Genomic DNA, 18,732 nt, shown 5'->3' with positions numbered 1-18,732 from the left:
GTATGCAAGCAGTTCACAAGGCATATTTAAATGATATTATTATTCTGTGAGTGTGTATATCTATATGATATGTTGTGATATTAAAAAAATCCATAAATATACAAGCAAGCACAACAGTACATACATGTTCATCTACAGTATATGAGGAAGAACAAGATTATTTTATTCATCTCCGTTACTGGGCTTGATTATTTTTTTTAGACTTAGGCAGTGACGTCAAGCCAGTAGAAGCCGTACTCTTTCATTTTCGAAATATCATAGATTATTACTGTATGTGCAAAAATCGTAAATGTAATAAAAACCCTTGAGAAATTGTCTTGGGGTATTTGTATAATTTTTTCAATGTATAACAATTCTATAATATAAAGCGCATTACTTACATTGTACTCCTCTTTGAGCAATATATACGATATAGGGTCCTCTGAAATGAGAGATATATATACATATATATATATATTATATATATATTATATATAAATATATATATATATATATATATATATATATATATATATATATATATATATATATATATATATATATATATATATATATATATATATATATATATATATATATATATATATATATATATATATATATATATATATATATATATATATATATATGTATATACACACATACATGCATATATATATATATATATATATATATATATATATATATATATATATATATATATATATATATATATATATGCATATAATTTTATCTATTTATTGATTTATTTATTTATTTCCATATTTTACGTTTCGTGTATAGAGAGGAAATGAAAAAGCTAGCTTACTTGGCACAATCCAAGCTGGTACAAGGAAATCCTTTAAGACTTCTTAATGACGTCCGGGCCAAGAATCGACCTTGTACGCAACAAGGAATCAGGTGATGCTGCTAGAAACAAACTAGAAATCCCACGACTACCTTACTCAGAAGCGCGCGAGTGCACTGGCGATATTCGCTTGAGCACTTAAACGAACGTTTGCAGAGTATCAGACTGACGAGGACAATTCTATTGTTTATCCGGGTCTCATAAGAGAAACATCAAGAGTAGTTCGTTACTCCTTTCTTTTTAATTATGTATAATTCGTTAAGAAAGTACCCATAAAGAGCCATGCGGGTAGAGAGAAAGAGATTACGATTCTTGAAAAAGATTTTAGTGATTCGATAATCTAAAGGAAATAACAATTGAGTAATGAGTAAAAAAGAAATAGTCTATGAAACAAGTTGTACGATGATATATCTGTAAAATATTAAGCAGATGCATGTAGTGGAACTAAAATAGTTACAAGGCAAAAACTCAAAAGATGAATTGAAGGTAAAGGAATAATTAGTTAAACATTTATGAGAGGATAAACTAAACTAGTTTTATAACGACAGGAATAATTATATAACTACAGAGAGGAACTTGGAGTCGATAAAAGGGACTGCATATCAACTGAGATAAAATGGTGACTGTCCACCAGGAAAAAAGTAGTTACCCATCGGCTGGAATTCTAGCAATATTTTCTTCTCTAAGAAAAGAAGGAATAAAAACTAATTACAAAGGAAAACAAAGGGACCCAAGTTGCAAATAGAATATAAGCGAGAATCAATTAACTACTGAAGAAGTGAAACGCTATTAGCCTTTGAAATAATAAATCTTTCCAGTCTATAAAAACGGATAAAATATGACAATGTGTGAAAAGTGATGACACTCACCAGGATCAGCATTAGTCACTGACAAAAAATTCACAGAGAACACAAAAACAAAAACTAATGGGGACTTTCGCATCATCATTATCACCAACAGAGATAAAGAAAGAATGTGGATGCCATCACCTTTAAGAGAAATTTTGAGAGTGAGAAAGTGGGAAACAGATATTCCCACCTGTCATATCATATTCAATAAAACTGGAGAGAGAGAGAGAGAGAGAGAGAGAGAGAGAGAGAGAGAGAGAGAGAGAGAGAGAGAGTGGCCTGGGTGCCTTCTGATTACTGACCTGTTAAGTGTGAGGAAGACCATTGACTAATAAAGATCTTAGTGAATTTGCTTCCAATTGCAGCTTTCCTGTCTGTCTCGTGGTTGGGTTATAATAGGCTGCTTCCTCTCTCTCTCTCTCTCTCTCTCTCTCTCTCTCTCTCTCTCTCTCTCTCTCTCTCTCTCCTTTGTCCCAATCACTGGAACTGATTGGTATAACTGTTTCATTTGCCTGAAACACTAGATGCACAGAGAACTGCTGACACAGAACCAGTCCCTGCAACCTTCTTTGCCTCACCTACTCTCCGATGCCTCCCTTCTCTCATCCCCATCACCCGTCACATTTTCTTCCATAGTAACGATTCTCTCTCGATCTTTCTGGCTTTCATAAACCCCTGTGGCAGGATTCTTGTTAATAGGAACTAGAAAGTTTCTCTTTTCACGTGATTTCGACGTCGGTGACCATTGTCGTTATGACGGCAGTTATTCACATTTATAAATCAATAATAAATTTTGGTATCACTTCCTTACCCTATAATCAGTCCCTTGCGAATGCCTTTACTCTCACCAGTTAACACTGCCATTTCCAGCGTCAGTTAATCCAGTCTTTACAAACGCATTTATTTATTATAACACAAACAAATCTCGAATCTCTCGTCCTTCCTTTCCCAAACACCTCACGTCACCTCGGCCAAATAAATAATAAACATCATGAAGGTATGGCACACCCTATTCTTAAACTCAGACACACCTTTACACCAAAATCTTCTCAAATTTTTTTATAACAAACGTCAGATTCTTCCTTATTTGTGAGTTCTTTAGGGACGCCAGAAACACAAGTCCGCAATTAATGACCTTTGAGTCCAAGTGAAGGATTAGCGTTGACCTTTGTTTTTTATTCCATTGTTAACCGGACGCGAACAAAAAGACTAAAAATAATTAAGCTATTTTCGTTCTTTGACATCCTTGACATCCTTCATTATGATTACTCTTGTGTAATTAATGTTCAGGAATGAAAAATGGACGGTGAAGAGATTTTTTATCGCATTCGTTTGATATTAAGCCAACTTTTTTCACACTAGAAATATTTTTAAAGGAAAATCTTTTTCAACTCCAAAATTAATGAAAATGCTTCGTGAGTCTTACAAAGCGGAGCACAGCTAGGAATAAAGTTATGAAAGATTTTGCCTAAAAATTTAGTTCCTTTAATCCTGCCCCGATATTTCAAAAGATTAATATCCTCTTTCATCTCGGCATGCAGAAATATGTCCACTCATTTAATTAAAAGCAAGATATTACGCATGTCTCGTACGGCAACATCTCCCATTTACTTCTCTTATATCAGATAAATTTCAAAAGGTAGGTGTGAAAGATAAACGCAAATTAAAGAAGAAAGCTTGAGGCTGGTGAGAATCTGGATATTTGTAGAATTGGTTAAAAGGTTAGTGAAGATAGGAGGAAAAATCAGTGTTTTAAACAGTTCAGTCGTGCTGAAAGACTGGAGGATTGGAAGTTGATGAAAAGCGGAAACAATTCGATAATGTAGCAACAAGAGAGGAGGGGAACACCTGGAAAGTGCTGGATGAATGTCGTTAAAAAAGTATTGGAATGGAAAGGCTTCAGTATTCAAGAAGTAGGGCAGTGAGGCAAGAAGGAGGTGAACGAAGCGGTGAGCCTTATGGGCAAGATCATGGAGTGGTTGAATGCATGGACGTTTCATACAGAAGGGTTTACCATGATCCAGCTGTCAGAAGTACGAGTGTGGTAATGACCATCGGATATATATATATATATATATATATATATATATATATATATATATATATATATATATATATATATATATATATATATATATATATATATATATATATATATATATATATATATATATATATATATATATATATATATATATATATCATTCAGGATAAAGGGTGAAGAGAAATGACTTGAACGAAGCTCTTTCATGTATTTCTACGCCTCATCAGGGTTCAGGTGCAGGTGCTAAGAGAACAAAATACAGTCAATTTTTATAGCTAGAAGAGTGGGGGAGTTTCCTAATGCAATGCCTAGTACAACTGGAAAACAGATGCCCTCAAGTAGCCCAGGTCGGAAAAAACTTGAACAAAGAGAGAGGAAGAAGGGAGACGTTCATCTCCTAAGGAAGCCATACTCCTGTCTCTTCGAGGAGGAAAGTTTATAAGAAAGTAATGAATTCAGAAATGAGATGAAAATTCAAAAGTTTGGACATGACGGAAAAATAAGTCACCAACAGGACAGTTTATAACCGAAAGATATGCAAAGCAAAATGCGAAGTATACACATATATTTTCCAGTTCCAAAATTGTATGATTTAGACGACAATCTCCCTCTATAATCTTCCAACACTATTATTCTTCCTTAGATCTCACAAGATCCTAATCACCTTCCTCTTCGACATCACCGATTTCTCAACTATGTGACACCTTCGTGTGATTCCTATAACAAGAAAAAACGAAAGTTTTGGGCGACAAAATGTTTGCTTTAGTAACTGGATTCCTTAACTTACACCTGTTTCTTTTGGTGAATTCATAAGTTCTGCTGTTGAAGCAAGTAGGTGGTCATTCTTTTAAAGCTTGCGCTTCTATAAATCAACTGACAGATTATATTGAATCTAATTAAGACTCGTTTCTTTTAAAGTTTTATTTTTGTAAATCTTTAATAAAACCACCCTCATCCTCAGTTATTCCTTGCACAAGAGAAAGGAAATTGATTATCTGCTGAAGATACTTCAAGGTTTATAGACAATCCTCAGAATTACCTAAAATAAGTTAGAGAACTCATTTTTCTCAAATAAATGTGACTTTCGACAACAATCAGAGATTTATAGCGACGCCGCAGAGGTAAAATGAGATGAATGGTTGTGGAAGAAGTGGGCCATTTCTCTTCATTCCTGGAATCAACGCCAGCAGAGTAATAACGAATAAATGAGATGAGTAACTGTTCATTATTCACTGCTTCTAAACATGAACCTATTTCTTCTTACTGCCAGATGACTTCTGCATTTAAAACAAACAAATAACAAGACGGTGGTATTTTTACAAAGCTCTGAAAACATCAAACAAAATACAATTTAGGTGGTCATTTTGCAGTCTCTTAACGATGAGTAAAAGAGGCTAAGCTTGTTGATAAAGCGTTTAATGAGTTAGAAAAAGCATACAAAGTACAAATGACAGCAGAATATAAACATATTCCGCTAAATGTGGGAAGAAAAATAAAGTTCAAAGAAGGAAGAATAACTAATGATTAGTGTAGAAGATATACGCAAGAGAGTAAATGAAATCTGAAGATTATAGTTTCCTGAGAAGCTTCATGTAAATTGATGACTAGAACATACTTTCAATGCTGAATTATGAAAGAAAAATTGCTGAAAACACGAAATACGGTGGTGGTAATACATTGCATCAGACTCAAACTCATTTGGGAATAGTGATTCCATTTAAACCACCTCCACTATCAATATTCCTTAAAATTTGTAGTATCTGCACATTTCTCAGATTTCCAACCTCTTTTTACGCCATTAATGCTGAAGTACGTTTGGGGAATTGATTTTTATGAGATACTGGTGTTAACTGAGGACTGTTGGGTTTCTAGAGGACTAAAGAAATTAACTGGGAAATTGAAGGCTTTCGTTGGTACTGGATGACACTTCTTACAATCTTTTTAGGGTCCCTGATTCTCCTTCCCTTATGCAGAACTGAAGACAGACAACTTGGATGAGATTATCTAAGAAAGGATATAAGTTAACATCAGAATTCACATGCGATGATGTAGGCTGCGAGCGGTTTCAAGATGATAAGGATCATAGAGAGTATTAAACAAAAGGAACGAAAACCAAATTATACATCTTTTTTTCTGTTTTAAACATGATGAAAATATAGGTCTGTGGATCATGAAAGCAACTGATAAATGAAACCAATCAAAATAATTTTGAAGAATGATTAATATTCGATGATTCGGTGAATATTAGAAGAATACCAATGGCTAATAATTTACGGAGCTAGAAATATCTTTTTTTTTTTTTTTTTCTTCTTCTTTATTCATCTCGTACCACACCATTTATCCCGGTTTCCCTCTCTTAGCTTTTATTTGCCTCCCGGACTCTTCTGAAAGTTTGGTCAAACTTCGAACTTTGCTCACCTGTCACCACTGAACTTGGACTCAAACGATGATTTCTTATCCTCTTGAAAAATTAATCCTGACTTAACTTTTGGGGGGAAGCTGTTAGCTTAGTTTGTGTGTGTGTGTGTTGCAAATATCTGTGAATACATAAAGGGTTAATATAAAGAATTTGATGAAGGTTGTCGATATGTTCATTGGTTTGTATTCTCGAAAGTTGGCGATGTGCTAGCATGGAAACCAGAACCCATTATGAGGAAAATTGAATTTTGGAGGAATAAATGCTGAATTCCTGGTTACATATTTTTGGTTTAAGGAGTTTAAAGTATTGGATGGCTGGTGCTGACTATTTGCGATGTGATTAACTCATGCTTTTATTATTAGTGCATGATCTCTCAAGCAAGCTTTTATTGCATTCGTTTAAAACTTGCTTGTCGACCAGCGTAGAGAGAGAGAAAATGACGATATTTATGAAAGATCATAATTACAGCGCCGTCATATAAGCCGTTAAAGCCATTATCAGGATGATAAAGATTTCCTTCATCTTTAGAGAGACATCCCTTCAAATACGTCAAGACAGACCAGCAGAGAGAGAGAGAGAGAAAGCTACTTTTGAACAAAGGGTGATGTCATTACTTATAATTGCAACATCATCATGACCTGAGTGCTAGTCCTTATTAGGATGATAAAATTTTCTCTTTATCGGCTAAAGACGACAAAGAGACAGATGGGGTGACAGACAGTCAGACAGATAGACAGCGGAAGAGCCGATTGTTTTCCCATGATTTCTATAAAATGGACTTTATTACACTGCTATAACACTAAAGATAAATAGAAATCATATTGATTCAGATAGATAGATAGATAGGTAGATAGATAGATCTTTCCATGGCCCGACAGTCAAATGAGCCATTGTCAAACATCTAAGACAGTGTCACTAATAAGGGAAGCGCTGTCCCTGACAATATATAGTGTCCTCTGTCATGGAATCAGGGCAGATACAATATATCCCTTCAGTATGTCGTTGACGGTGAAAGAGAAAGATACAGTTATATTCAGGGGTTTGTGGTTTTAAGGAGAAACAAACACTGTTCTTGGCAGAGAGCAGGAAATGAATGATTGTATCCACAATCTGGTTTTTGAGAAACACGAATAAAAACGGCTTACCTCTCAGTGTTAGGAGTTCGATCTGATGCAACAGACTGAGAGTGTCCGGGTAGGGGAAAATCTGCCTTTTGTGCTTTTAGTCTTCTGTAAAAGAAAGCTATTGAGAGGGCTTTGTCTGTCCGCCCGCACTTTTTCTGTCCGTCCTCATATCTTATAAACTATATGAGGCTAGAGGCTGCAAATTATTATGATCATCCACCTTCCAATCATCAAACATACCAAATTACAGCCCTCTAGCCTCTGTATTTATTTTATTTAAGGTTAAAGTGAGCCATGATAGTGCGTCTGGCGCCGTGGGACACATGCCAACAGCACAGGCCACCACCATGAAAATTTCGTGGCCTGCTGCTGAGAGTTTTATGTGCATAATGGCTGAGAGTTTCATACAGAATTATTGCTGTACAGAAAACTCGATTGCATCCCAAGAAACTTCGGCGCATTTAAACTTGTTAGTTTTAGTTTTTAAAAATCAATTTTTTCAACTGTATTAGAGTGGCTATTATGAAGCTGGTTAATGACAAGATCACTGCATCACAAGCATGAAAGGCTGTGCTCTTGGAAGGTGTTGAAAAACTGAATTCAAAGCTAAAGGAGAAGGAGAGACGTGGAGGCAGTTAGGCAGAAGACAACAGATGGTTGATAAAGAAATGATGGTAGGGACTTTTGGTTTATTTAAAAGTTCGTCTACCTTTCGATCTATGCATCTGTCTGCAACACACAAAGACTTTATATATATATATATATATATATATATATATATATATATATATATATATATATATATATATATATATATATATATATATATATATATATATATATATCTGACTATATATATATATATAATATGTACATGGGTTATATATATCATATATTATCTATATCCACACGATGATTGGGTGTTGACAGTTATATATATATATATATATATATATATATATATATATATATATATATATATATATATATATATATATATTAGAAGAAGTGTAACACCCATCTGTTCTTCAAAGCAAACCTATATCTAATGCTTGTCCCGGGGAGTCTAGTGCACCATTTATATATAGTCGATTCACTGGTGTCAGTGTCTGTTCTTTAAAGTTGGTATCTAAGTCTTGATATTTGATTACCAAACTTACCATTTATTCAACAATTATAGTTACCTCACAAAGCCAGACAAACTGAACCTCATCACACATACAAGACGAAGAAGATTTCTCTAAAGGCAACAGTGATCCCTTATAAAACTTATCAATCATGAAAAGAAAGCTGGTTAAGTTCGTTAAACAGGTGTGAAGTAAAATCTAGGCAAAGGGCTATCAATCCATTAACATTGACAAAAGTTCAAAATTTCCATTTATTTTTTCTTTGGAGTTCAGAAACTTCAATTACTTGAAGGACAAACGATCTCACTTACAAAGACTCTATTTCTGAATTCAAATCAAAATTACTGTCAAAAATTTACAAATAAAATGAACCTCTGATATAATATTTTAAATACAAAAATTTATTTCTAAATTCAAAGATTATACATCCATTAAAGTCTCAGGAAATTTAATATCTAAGTTACAGTTTTGAAGATAAAACAAAATTGGATTAAATCTGAATTAATCATCAGTCAAAATTAAATCAGAAATTAATTTATTAATTAATCAAAAGTGGTTATTCAAGAAGAATTTAAATTGTTGAGTAACAAAACTTCAATTCCCAAGTGTTAAACAAAGTAAGGCAAATAAATCAACCATGTAAAAATGTGGATACAAAAGACACAGAAATATATACTCTGCAAAAAGATTAAATATAAAAATGTAAATCCAAAAATTAAGGCAATAGAGAAACAATCTCACACATTTGCAGTAAAAAAGAAAAACGATTCTTCAAAAGATAATTGCATAAAGATATAACTCGAAAAAAGATTCAAAGTGAAAAGGTAGTTACATATGACCAGTCCATCTCCATTTTTCTTAGGTTTACTAGAAACCCACAATTATGTTTGAATACCTTGGTCTCCCAAATTGCTTCGAGTTTTTAATCAGCGAGTGAGACTTAATAAAAATACACTGTTCAGATAAGAAAAGACACATTTACTAAGAGAATTAAACCGTTAGACAGGATAATGGTTACCATTTCTATCAAAATATAATCTTACATTAAAACGGGACATTAGTAATAAGAGAGAGAGAGAGAGAGAGAGAGAGAGATGCGGAATAAATCAAGGATAATGGTCTCTGAGTGTCGACTCTTCTGTATGGGCATCTATTCGCCATTGGTCAAGGTCTAACAAAGTGTTTTAATCAGTCCCAATCTTATTTGCCTTGTCACTAATGGAGAAGGTTAGCCTCAGCAAGTTTTGAATATGGACTAACAAACATCATTTTATTACAATGTTTAATTAAAGTCTCTCTCAGCTGGACGTCACACCGTCCCTTTCTCACAAACTACACAGAGTGCAATTTATTTTACCTACCTTAATCTTTTGATGTTTTCTGTGTTATAATAACAAAATCATAGTTATCTTTTCATCACATAAAACGGGCAGATTTTACTGCATTAAGAATTATCTGTTCTTAATTATATATCTATTTATATATAGTTATTTATATATAAAACATATTTTATTATATATATTTATATATATGAGTGAAGTTATTTTTATATTTATTTATTCCTTCATATTATGTGTTTTAATAATCAAATATCATCCTGGTGAGAAAGTATATTTTTAAATAATTAAGCAACAAATATCGTTTGACATCGAAGAACACTATTTTTTTTTGAATAACCAACACCACCATTGTTGGCCTGAAAAACAAGATTGTTCAGTATGCCGATAAGAGCGATACTTTGTCAGGGTGTAAATGTCTCCATCTTAAAGAAATGGAGAAGTGAATTAATATAATGGTGTGATCTCCGGGGTATGAGGCTGAACTCCAAAAAGAAAAGTTTTGATTAGCAGATCTCGTAAAACCTTCCAAACATTAAAATGGACTCTGCTTAGTATCATAACTTTACCTATTCTAGGTGTAACATTTGACTGACATCTGTACATTTGAGAATCATTTGAAAGTTCTAGCAAATGCCGAACGCAAATTCAGGAGAGTTTTATACGATGAAACTTTTTATTTTTATTACAAAACCAATGCCACATTTCTAAGTCTTTTCCTTCAAAATTACTAGAACTGTTCTCCAATAGGATGAATGTCCTTGCTCCTAGCATTACAGAGATTCATCTCTTTTTCAGATAAGGTTTCTGTTTCCTAATATTACAGTTATGACGCCTGGACCATCGACGGATGGTCTCTCTTGTTTTCAATTTTCATGAAAGTTGTATTTTAACTCACAATTGAATGATTCCCTTTTCCTGCCGAGAACAACAGATTTTCCATAAACAGCAGCACCAATTTACAGTAAATGTTTCTGTATATAAGTCAGTTCCATAGGTATTATATCCCTCATATGTTGGACTGTGGAACAGTCTGCCTGATAGGTATGCAATATAATTCAAAGTTCGAGCGAAGATGCAATGCATTACTAATCTAATATATTTTTCCTATGCATTTTAATATATTTTTATCTATTTATTAATATTATTATATATTCTTAATATGATATATATTTTCTTTCTGTATTTATGCTATTACTTCCTCTTACTTCATCTTAATGAACATATACCCTATTAAGCTTGAATTACTAAGTGAATGGTCCCTATGGCCTTGTTCCATACAAATAAGGTTCATCTTTTGAATAATAATAATAATAATAATAATAAAATAATAATAATAATAATAATAATAATAATAATAATAATAATAATAAAGGGTATTATAATATAAGTGCATCTGCATGCTTTCAAAATTTGAACCTTGCACTTTGCTTTAAAAAATAGCGATAGACAACGACTTGGACCACCCGGGTGGTCATATTCATTTGTGTTTATGTGTGCATTTGTATATTCCTGCATGAACTGTGTAATTTCTTGCAGTTTTATTAAGAAAAAATGGAAGAAATTTTTTAATATGAATTTTGCGACAAATTTACAAAAAGAAATAAATCGTAGGGGCAAAAATATTACGGAATAAGGTCAGTAAAATGTCGGGATATCTTCGGAACCATTTACATGATAATGATTTTCTTCCTGCAGAGATATTTTCAGCTTGGAAATTCTCATCATAACAAGTCAAATACAGCTATGTTGTCAAAGTCCACGTTATTGAATCTTTTGTATTATTTCGAAAAGGAGTTGCCTCTTTTCTTGGTTCTTTTTTGTTTAAAATGATCATTTATTTCTTTGATCCGGGGAATTTTCTGATATTTTTTATTCTAAACCTGTTTTAATCATCGATATGAATGTTGTTTAATGGAAATTTTGCAAATACTTACTTTATTCTGGAAAAGATCTCTATCTGGGTTCTTTCCATTTAATGGAATATTTTGAAATATAGGCTAAATAGAAAGTTTATTGAAATAAATGGAAAAAAATTGTTGATAAATGCAAATGATCCATGATTCTGTCTGGCAGACTGTCTCTAGAAGGAAATGACTAAAAAAAGTCATGAAACTTGATCTGTTTTCATTTAACATTGTATATAATTTCCGAATTCTTGACGCCTTGAATGATTTTTAGAAAAACACGTTATTTTGCAGGCGAAAGTCATTTCCAATGGCTATGTTAGGATAATCTCTCTTCAAGTTTTGAAAACATGGATTAACGAATAATAAAATTATTGAACAGTAAAGAAAAGGGTGATTGGTTTATTTTCAAGAAAGATTAAAACTAAAAAACCTGTAAGACTGTTAATGTGATTATTTCAAATGATTATATTATCAGCTTTTTATAGCGTAAAAAGTGATTGATTTCAAAGACATGAAAAGAAAACTGACTATCTTTATTTTTGCATTTAACTAAAACAAATTAGGAACAGAGCAAATCTGATACGCTACCAGCGAAATGGAGAAGTAGGTGGTGGACTGGAAGGACCTTAGCTTCCAGAAAATTGAGGCCATTTGTTAAGATTCGGATTGATGTATTAAATTATTTTGTAACGGAACTTCTGTCAAATGGTGTAATGACTTCAGGCCTGGCTCAGCAGGGAAATCGATGTACGCCAATTTAGTATTTTGTATTATATGAACGTATAGTATATTGACTAAATTAGTCTAACTTATCAGTCTTACTAGTGATTTTTCTCCTCCATGTCTGAGTTAGATATTGCATAACCAGCATTTGGTTTGATACTTTAATTATGGATTTATAAAAGATTAGGGTAATGGAATTATTGTTAAAATACAGCTGGATTGCTGATAGTCTCTCATCCTATAAAAATCAAAATATATAAAATTAATTATTCAAACATTATTTGGTTTCTTTGTTTAAATCATCTCAATTATGTTAAGACAAATGCTCAACAAATTGAATTAAGGGAAATTGAAAAAGCCCTTCTGTTCACCTCCAGCCGAGTCCTCTGGAAAGTAATACTGAAAAAATATTATAAGGTTCTTCAAGTGATTTCTTACCAAATAAAGGTGGTTCACTTGACCAGTAGCTAAAGAGCTTTTTTCCCTTTTTGATCTTTCTTGTCCAAAAAAAGTTGGGATTTTTGAGTGGTAAATACTGTACTTAGTTCTGAATTTATCAAACACTAGAGAAGTAGCTGTGAAGGGGACAGATTTGTTAAGTTGATAGGTTTTTTCATTGCTGAGGGAATTCTTGAAAAAAAAACTTTTTCTATTTTGTTTTCAATTATAACTGCGTATTTATCCATAATATGCGATTTTTTATCCTTAGTATGTTATAGAAAAAAATGTTTGAATTACTTCAACATTGGTATATGTTTAATGAATGTTTTGTTTATAAATTTTTGTTCACGTATAATGTTAAATAGTCACTTTAATGAATATTTTACCGAGGAAAATTGTTTTAAATATAATTAGCAGTTAGCGTACGTTTCTGATTGCCCTTGATATACGAGTACGTGATAACAATACTCCGACAATTGTTTCTGTGACTTGTCTTAAAGACTATTTTTATATCATAAATTAACCCGAAAAATTATCTCATGTTGGGGATATAATATTCAATTATTAAACCACAGAGAGCCATGTATGCATGTGTGTGTGTGTGTGTATTATATATATATATATATATATATATATATATATATATATATATATATATATATATATATATATATATATATATATATATATATATATATATATATATGTATATATATATATATGTATGTATATGTATATATATGTATGTATATATATATATATATATATATATATATATATATATATATATATATATATATATATATATATATATATATATATATATATATATATGTGTGTGTGTGTGTGTGTGTATGTGTGTGAATTTTCTATATTCACAAGTATTAAGCAACAAATATCGTTTGACATCGAATTCACTATATTTTGAGAATAACCTACACCTATTGTTGGCCTGAAAAACAAGATTGTTCAGTATATCGATGATGCAATACTTGTGGGTGTAGTAATGTCTCCTCTTCTGAGAAATGGAGCTGCCCTCAGCGAAATGGAGCGGATTAGTGAATGGTGTGGTCAGTGGGGTATGAGGCTGAACTCCAGTAAAACGAAAACACTATTGATTAGCAGATCTATACATCCTCCCTGCAGGTGGATGGGACTCTGCTGAGTGAGCATAGAAGCTTTAACTATTCTATGTAGTAAATTTAACTCAAATTTTACATTTGAGAATCATCTAATAAAAGTGACAGCAAATGCCTCACGAAAGTTAGGTATTATACGATAGGCCTCATATAATTATAATAGTTTCTTAACTAATGCAACATGTTCTGAGTCATTAAAATTTGTCATTCCTTTACTAGAATCTTTTCTCCGAGGTGAATGTCTGCTCCTGCGGGAGATTTATCTCATTTAGGTATAGGTTTCTATTTTCCTAATATTAGTAGTTATGACTTGGACCATCGACGGATGGTGTCTTGTTTATCAGTTTTCATAGGTTGTATTTTAACGGAGATCTTTCACGTTCACAATTGATCCCTGATCCCCTTTCCTGCGGAAAACAACCAGATTTGGTAAACAGCAGCACCAATTTACAGTAAATGTGCCCCGCTGTCGAACTCAGTTCCAGATATCCTTTGTCCCTCATTCTGTTGGACTGTGGAACAGTCTCCCTGAGGAGGTCGTGCAAAAGGAACTTCAAAAGTTCAAGGAAGATGCAGTGCATTACTAACCTAATACTTTCTCCTTGCATTCAATATATTTTTATCTATTTATCTATTTATTAATTTATTTTTCTTTCTTAATAAGTGAGGTCTTTTCTTTACTTCCTCTTACTTCTTCCTAATGAACACCATATCCTTTGGAAGCTTGAGTTTCAAGTAATGGCCCTTGTGGGCTTGTTCCATATGAATAGGATTCATTTTCTGAATAATAATAATAATAATAATAATAATAATAATAATAATAATAATAATAATAATAATAATAATAATATATATATATTCTCCGCCAATACCAAATTTTGAACCTTGGTCTTTGGTTTAAAGATAACGATAGACAATGACGGTGGTTATATTTGTTTGTGTTTAAATGTGCATTTGTATGTTATGTATGAATCGTATATTTACTTAGGTTTGATAAGAAAAAAAGGGAAGAGATTATTTTAACATCAATTTGCTATATATTTACAAAAAGGGAATGGAAAGGGTAGAAATTTACGGAATAAATCGGATCGGGATAAATATTATGATAATAGGTCTTCCTATATAGATATTTATAAATATCATATGCAATATATATATATCCCACATATATATATATATATATATATATATATATATATATATGTATGATATTTGTGTGTGTGTGTGTGTGTATATCTATCTATCTATCTATATATATATATATATATATATATATATATATATATATATATATATATATATATATATATATATATATATATATATATATATATATATATATATATATATATATATATATATATATATATATATATATATATATATGTGTGTGTGTGTGTGTGTGTGTGTGTGTGTGTGTGTGTGTGTGTGTCAAGTTACAAAGATATATAAAGACAATCATTGTAAATAATGGCAAAGTATATGGAACGAGGAACCTACAAATAATAAATTAAAACATAAAATCGTGTGTTGGAAAATGGAGTTCATCATATCAGAGAGAGAGAGACAACCACACAAGTAATTCTGACACCTTTGCGAATAGGCCACACTCGTTTGACACATGGACACTTAATGAACAGTCCACATAGCCCTCCACCCGAATATCCAGAGTGCAAAGTGATGATAACAGTCAAGCATGTATTGTGTGAATGTTCAAAATATAGCCAACAGCGGTTATCAAATTTTGAAAGTAGATCAATGTGGGAAATTTTGTCAGAATCTTCTACATTTTCAGTGATTCCAATTTTAATGTTCATGAGGAACTGTGATTTAATTAATAAAATATAAAGATCAGTAAATAATAAAAATACGAAAACCTTTATGGCGTTTAATGAATTTTAAAACAAAAGAAAAAATTAAAATGTTGCTTAACTTATTCTGAATCTTAATTTACCTTTGTAGTGAGTATATATGGAAACATGAGTAAATGTATCTATTGTGTGTGTTTGTGTTCCATTTTGAGAGCATATGTCTTTGAGCAGTTTTTAATTTCATTTTCATTCATTCATCATCATACCGAATGACCTATTTGGTCCCAGCTATTGGCCTCTGGTCCAGACCTGGCATTTCATTCAAATCCTTGGGGCCAGACCTATGAGAGCTGGTAGTCATCTCAGTGGTCTGGTTAAACTATTCTAATAATAAATAAAATCTTGCAATGTCACCTAATATTTTTACAGGAATAAAAGGATATCGGGGAGTCAATCATGGCCTGTTTCCTAAAAGTCTGAGAGTTTTTTACAAAGGAAATTGGTTTCAAAATTGCTGCCTATGTTGAAGCATATTAATGTGATGTGGGAGCGTCGCCTCATGATAGAATAACTTTCACATTTTCCAAAAAATATTTTCATGAGTGGTGGACGGAAAAGTCAAAGGAGGAAAAACGAAAATCTGAAATTATAATATGTCTCTAGCTTTTCAGCTTATTCTTTTCCCCGAATAACTAACACATGAGAATTATTTCGATGAATGCCTTGTCGTGTTACAATGCAAATGATTTTTTTTTCGAGTCAAGAAAGTGCGGGACTTAAACTCATTTGAAACCTTGCGGCGTATTGTTTTCGATAACAGGAGTACCTGAAACAAGTCCGGAATACTCGGCGTTCAAATGATACGAAATGCTAAGGAATATAGCGCAAAAAACTCTCCTGCAGATCCCTTTGAAAGAAGACTTTTCGGGAACCAAACACTTTGACTGAAAATGTCTTTACTGATTTGCTAGAAATCTTACTTTGTACTCTATTACAATTTAGGTCTTATTTGCTTCTTTTCTTTAGTTCACATCAGCTAAATTGGTTTGCACTTATGTTTAAAGTTTAGGTTGTTAGATTATTGTTATTGTTATTGCACAGTGCTAAAAAAGAATAAGTCTTTACAAATTTCCATAAAATCATGCCTGCATAATCGCGCATGTAATATTTAAGAATGTAAGTTTAACTAAAATGCACATATTGGAAAGAAGGTCTCGAACTCATGCAAGAGAATCGGACAATGGACGCGTAAATTTATCGGAGATATTAAATGAGGAATAGGACTTCTTTTTCTTAATGAATCATAGTGAACTGGGCATAAATCCTCCCTTAATAAATGAAAACCTGTTCAGACAACTGCAGGGGAAACATGATAAGGCTGTCTATTACAAACTTTGTATCGCTCTAGAGAGCAAGGTCTATTTCTGTTAGAGACCTGTATTATAATTGCTTTTTAATTAGCCTCAGTAATCCCTCATTCACGATGCACCAATGGATTACCCTGAAGGGGAGGATGTTTAAGCAGACTTGCTTCCTAATTTACCCTATTATATTTGAATAAGGATATTATTATTATTATTATTATTATTATTATTATTATTATTATTATTATTATTATTATTATTATTATTATTATTAAAATGGATAAATATTTTCCCTAAAATATAGGGATATAAATTGTTTGATTGGTTTTACCTATTTATCTATATAGTTAAATTTTTTTGTCTTTGATGTAATTGGGCTGCAAATTGGAATGTTGATCACCCACCCACCAATCATCAAACTTACCAAATTGCAGCCCTCTAGACTCAGTAGTTTTGATTGTATTTAAGGTTAAAGTCAGTCATAATCGTGCATCTGGCAACGATATAGGGCAGACCACCACCAGGCCGTGGTTAAAGTTTCATGGGCTGCGGCTCATACAGCATTATACCGAGACCACCGAAAAAGAGATCTATTTTCGGTGGCCTTGACTATACGATGTACAGGAAACTCGATTGCCGCCGTTTTTACTTGTTAGTTAAACTGCTCCACGGAAACAAATACTTCTAAGAAAATGAAACTCCACAAGTTGACAGGTAAGTTGCAAGGTTATTAGTTGTTCTCACTGTTTTCGTAAAAAAAAAAGTGATTTTTGGAAGTAAATTTATTAAGATAGTAACGGAAGAAGAGAAAAATTTTCTGCCACTGAGAGGTGACGGTGATTGATCAAGCTATTTTTTGTGTTTCGATCAGTTACTCATAGGGACCTTTTTATAAATTTCAGTGTGACTTGAACCTCATGTTTCATATTCATACCTTATAGTTGCCTGCTCTAAGGATATTCTCTTTGGTAACATATACAATAAAGTTGTAAACTTTGTAATAATATAGAAAATAATAGTTTAGACTAACGATATACAGTATCAATGTAGATTTCCTAAAAGTAATGGGTATCATTAGATCATAAGATATGAAAGAATGAAAGGTATCAGTGGCATTCATATGAAAGGAATCTAACATTAGAATATAAATGATAAAATATATATATATATATATATATATATATATATATATATATATATATATATATATATATATATATATATATATATATATATATATATATATATATATATATATATATATATATATATAAGTCAATATTAGTTAACATGAAAGGATTTTTCAGACAGTCTGGAGGGACGTGGGACAGGACAGGTCGTTTTCTTTCGTCTCGCTAATGAACTCTCAAGAATCATTTTCAGAAGTTTTCTCTTGGCACTTTTGGTTGCCTGCTTCTCTCTCTCTTTTATTTCCTCACTTCTCCAACGACTGTGGAATTAACAAAGGCCTTTGTCAAGATTTTCCTCACTAAACTTTGCCCGTTTCATTATAATTTACATCAAGCAATTGTTTCTTCAGCTGAGCAAGAATGGAATAAGAAATCTGCTTAGTTTTTTTTTATTTATAGATATTTTAA

This window comes from Macrobrachium rosenbergii, chromosome 46 (genome assembly GCF_040412425.1).
Source record: "Macrobrachium rosenbergii isolate ZJJX-2024 chromosome 46, ASM4041242v1, whole genome shotgun sequence".
Classification (NCBI taxonomy): Eukaryota; Metazoa; Arthropoda; class Malacostraca; order Decapoda; family Palaemonidae; genus Macrobrachium; species Macrobrachium rosenbergii.
This window is presented reverse-complemented; position numbering follows the sequence as displayed.